The 4,851-nt window shown below is 42.5% G+C and overlaps 1 pseudogene; it reads right to left on the bottom strand.

Moving 5' to 3' along the window:
• Gm9425 (predicted gene 9425) lies at positions 2,659 to 3,989 on the bottom strand (annotated as a pseudogene).

The following is a 4,851-nucleotide window of genomic DNA, read 5'->3' as shown; positions in this document are numbered from 1 at the left end:
AATGGTCCCAAGAAACAAGCTGGAGTAGCCATTCTAATATCAAATAAAATCGACTTCCAACCCAAATCTATCAAAAAAGACAAGGAGGGGCATTTCATCCTCATCAAAGGTAAAATCTTCCAAGATGAACTCTCAATTCTGAATATCTATGCTCCAAATATAAGGGCATCCAAATTCATTAAAGAAACTATAATAAAGCTTAAAGCATACATTGCACCTCACACAAAAATAGTGGGAGAATTTAACACCCAACTCTCATCAATGGACAGACCCTGAAAACAGAAACTAAACAGAAATGCATTGAAACTAACAGAAGTTATGAAGCAAATGGATTTAACAGATAGCTACAGAACATTTTATTCTAAAACAAAAAGATATACCTTCTCAGCACCTCATGGCCACCTTCTCTAAAACTGGCCATAACAGGCCTCAAGAAACACAAAAATATTGAAATAATCCCATGTATCCTATCCAATCACCACAGACTAGTTCTGATCTTCAATAACAACATAAATAATAGAATGCCCACATACATGTGGAAGCTGAACAACACTCTACTTAAAGAAAACTTGTTCAAGGAAGACATAATAAAAGAAATTACAAGACTCTTTTGAGTTCAATGAAAAATGAAGCCACAACATATCCAACCTTATGGGACACAATGAAATTTGTCCTAAGGGGAAAGTGACATTATAAGCCTTTAAGGACAAACACATAGTTGCTGTGTTTACAGGAGCATTTAAACTGGAACTTGTCATGTTGAAAAGAAGACCAAGGATATTTGACAAAGTGTTCAAGCTAAGAAATTAGAAGGGTAGTAGAAATTCTCTAAGGAATAACAAGAGAGGAGGGTTCCTTGGTTATAGAAGAATATCTCAAAAGGATGGGGAGACAATAAGAAAAATAACAGAAAACAGTTATATTTGGTAAGTGTATCTAGCAATGCCCAGCAAACTATAGTATAAACAGTATTTTTTTTATAAAATAGTATTTTTATTGGATATTTTCTTTATTAACATTTGAAATGGTATCCCCTTTCTTGCTTTCTCCTCCAAAAATGCCTCCCCCTATGCCCTCTCCCTTACCCCTGCTCACCAACCACCCACTCCTGCTTCCTGGTCCTCGCATTTCCCCACACTGGGGCATAGAGCCTTCACAGCAACAAAGAATCTGCTCATGCTGATGACCCACTAAGCCATCATCTGCTACAAATACAGCTGGAGCCATAAGTCCCACCATGTGTACTCTTTTTTTGGTGGTTTAGTCCCTGGCAGCATTGGGGGTACTGGTTAGTTCATATTGTTGTTTTTCCTATGGGGCTAGAGTAGACAGTTTTAATTCCCTTGGGTGTTGTGTTGTCTGTTCTGCCAAAGCTCCAGCTTCATTTCTGTGAAAATCATGACCAAAGTACTTTGTAGATCACTGCTATTGCTGCATTGTTCTCTCTAGTCCTGAACTTAAACCAATCAACAAAACTGATCAACAGACACCCATGGACACCAGACCAAGACTAACCTGAACTAATAGGAGAAGAAAGATATTCTACAGATCACAGAAAATAGATAATTATAGGCATTCCTAATTCAGAAGTTCCAACCATCAGCAAATTTATAGTACAAAAACGAACATTTTTTTTCCTTCTGCACACGTTTATTGGGAGAGCTTGATTGTAGAGGCGAAAAGACCCTGAGCCCAGAACTGGTGCTGCTTACATAGGCCTAGGAGAGGTGTGTCTCACATCTGATTGGTTAACTTGTCTTGGCAAAAGAACCTTCACTGCCTATGTACGTGTGGTGGCCAGCAGTAGTCAACTGCCACTCTGCAACTGCCACTCTGCAACGGCTTCCCACATTTACAGGACTTCTAAGCTAGACTTTGGAAGAGGAACTAGAGATTTGTGATTTGGAGATCCTGCAGTAGCCTGCTCTGGGTCTGTGGAACCTAGGATGGCTTTGCAGTCATAGGGCTCCCTCTAATGCCCAAGACCCACCATGACACATTCTCTAGAAAATAAGACAGGAGTCCAGCAGCTTCAGGGCTAACATTGACTCTTGTTTCTCTCAGATACTTTTGCTCCTGAGAATCCCAGGAGCTGAGAGCCAGGGACAGGAAGAATTGGACCTTCCCCATGCCAAAACTAGTGTCAGAGCTGGTTCCCCATCTCCTACCAGTGGGCAGACAAAACAGAATGATATGGTGGGAAGATGGGTTGAGGGCCAAGAACTGCCTTGCCCAGATATGGACAAAGGCTGGTGGTGCTGGAATGATAGCAAGCCACCTTCAGGGCTGGCTGGCATAGACGGGATGGCTGTACAGATCTTCGCTACACCACAATGTCCTGCAGGAGTGGGTCTTCACCTGACCAGTACAGGGAGAGGAAGCTTAGGAACTTCATTCCATTGAGAGGAGTTAACTTCTTGAAAACCAGCAGCTCCACCAGTGTGTAGCCTCAGTTGTTGCTGTGCGAGGTAGGCATGAGCTGTCTGGATGACTAGGCAGACATACTCGTCACCTATGTGGTTGTCCTCTGCCTCCCCAACATAGACAGGGAAGCCAGGGTGTTTGCTGCTGCTGCTGCTGCCGCTGCTGCTGCCACTGCTGCTGTAGCTTCTACAACTGTGTCTTTTTCCAGGGTGTTTCAAATAGCCTCCTCTTTATACTCAGGATGTGAGAAAGTTCCCAGATGACACTGGGCCCTGCCTGCTGCTGTGTCTCTGGAGTTTCTCCCTGTGCCTCATTTCTGGGGGGAGACTCTGCTCTGCCCCAGCCGAGGTTTTTTCTTGATGGAATGCAGCAACACAGCGTCCTGATGGCATTCCCCACCCTCCTTGTCCATCGCATGATGCCTCTGCACCAGCCCCTGCTGCGGATGGGCTTATCCTCTGCTAGGGCACTGTGGGAGAGATTCTCTTCTCTCTTCTCACTGACGTTCTCTTCACTTATGCTGCTTGTTGAAAGCATGCAGGGGACACTCATGGCACATATGTGGTGTTGGTCCTGTGTGGGTGTCATCTGGTTTGGCCGGAAGACAAGACCATGCCCAGTGGATCTTCTGCCTGCTCTTTGCCTAACCTTCTGGCCATAGGCTGGCACTTGACCAATGGAGGATGGCCAGACCGATCTGCCAAGGATGGGAGCACTTCCACTCCTCTTAATTTTTAAACACGAAGCAGCACCAGCATCCATGGAAGGGAATGGGGCCTTAACTTGACTCACTGTTGAAGCCTGGGTTGAGCGGACTTCCCTCTGGAGAGCCTGCCTTTCCAATAAATAATATGCAGATGACATTTCATTAAATTTTTCTTTAGTGAGTGATTCTCTAATATCTTTTGCTTGGAACCCAATATACTGCATCGCATCTACAATGTCAGGATCTGGTCTGACAGGGAACGGTTCCTCATGAATACTTTTTAATCCTTTCCAGTGGCCTTTTAGCCAGGGATGCTTCATTACTTCTGTGACTGTCGGCCTATATTTGGGGTTTACTGTCATTAGGAGGCTCAACAGGTCCTCCAGCTCGTCGGACACCCCACAGGGGGCAGGGTATACACCTGCCAGTGTCTGCCTTTGCAGCTCAGGTATGGTGACCAAGTGGAATGGGACCTTTCCAACAACCATGTAATACAATATCACTCCTAACGCCCATAGGTCACTTTTTCTTCCATCATATCTTTCCCAGAGGAATAACTCAGGAGCACCAAAAGCATAAGCACCACAGGGCTCATCCAACAAATCTCCGGGTTTGACTTGGGTACTAAGCCCAAAGTCGATTATTTTGGTGTTCCCCTTGTTATCTATGATGATATTATCAGGTTTTAGGCCCCTATGCACTATCCCATGTCTGTGGCAGTAGCTCACTGCCGACAGTATTTGTAAAAATATTTGTCGGGCTTCGTCCTCCTCTATGTGGCCAGAATATTTGATGTATTCATAAAGTTCTTGGCCTTCAACCAGTTCCATGATGAGGTATCCTCTTGTTTTGGCGAACATGTTTTTAAAGTTAGCCCCCAACTAGCATTGTAATAACCAACGACATGTGATAGATACAAATCAAAACCTGAACCCAGGAAGATGTCACTGAGTTTGTAATTCTATTTTTCCTTTAGCATTATCTTTTAGCCCATGGGCACAGTACTACTTAAGTGTCTTATTTTCTAGAAAATTCTGGATGCAGCATTTCCTTTCTGACCTTGATTGTTAGCTCATTTCCCTGAGTTTTGTGGACATCAAGCTTGCCTGTGGGATGCAATACAGTTGTAACTTCACACTAATAAAAACAGACTGAAAGGGAGGAATGGGTTAAACAAATCTTCCTGGTTGTGTTCTGCTATGTATAAGGTACTCAATTAAGAATTAGCTTATTTAAGGAAAACTATCACCATAAGAACCGGATACACATCCAGAATTTTCTATGTTATCCTGTAACTTGCAAATAAATTGATTCAATGCACAGTTAATATGTCATCACAAACTTGACATTTGGTGTAGCAAAGAGGTGAAAATTGAAAAGGAGACTATATTATATCTGCAGGAAAGATCCCAATCAAAGATATTAAAAGAAACCATGAGAAATGTAAACAGATGAAGACAAATTCAGATGTGAAAGAAGATAAGCTTAGGGTCTAACACTGAATACACAGGGATGAAAATTTCCTGATATATCATGCGATGGTTACCTGAATTGTAGAACTGATAAGGTGAAAGTTAATGGGACAATTTATTTATTTATTGGTTGGATATCAAAAAAAAATGAGTTTGAAAGAACGAGTTAATAAAAACTCATGGAAAGAAGCAAGAGATAAAAAACTGAATTGATTTTCATAAAATAAAGTCAATAAAGTCTAATAGACA

This window comes from Mus musculus, chromosome 2, assembly GCF_000001635.26.
Source record: "Mus musculus strain C57BL/6J chromosome 2, GRCm38.p6 C57BL/6J".
In the NCBI taxonomy this organism is placed as follows: Eukaryota; Metazoa; Chordata; class Mammalia; order Rodentia; family Muridae; genus Mus; species Mus musculus.
Note: the sequence above shows the minus strand (reverse complement) of the source record. Positions and strands in the feature narration are given on the sequence as shown.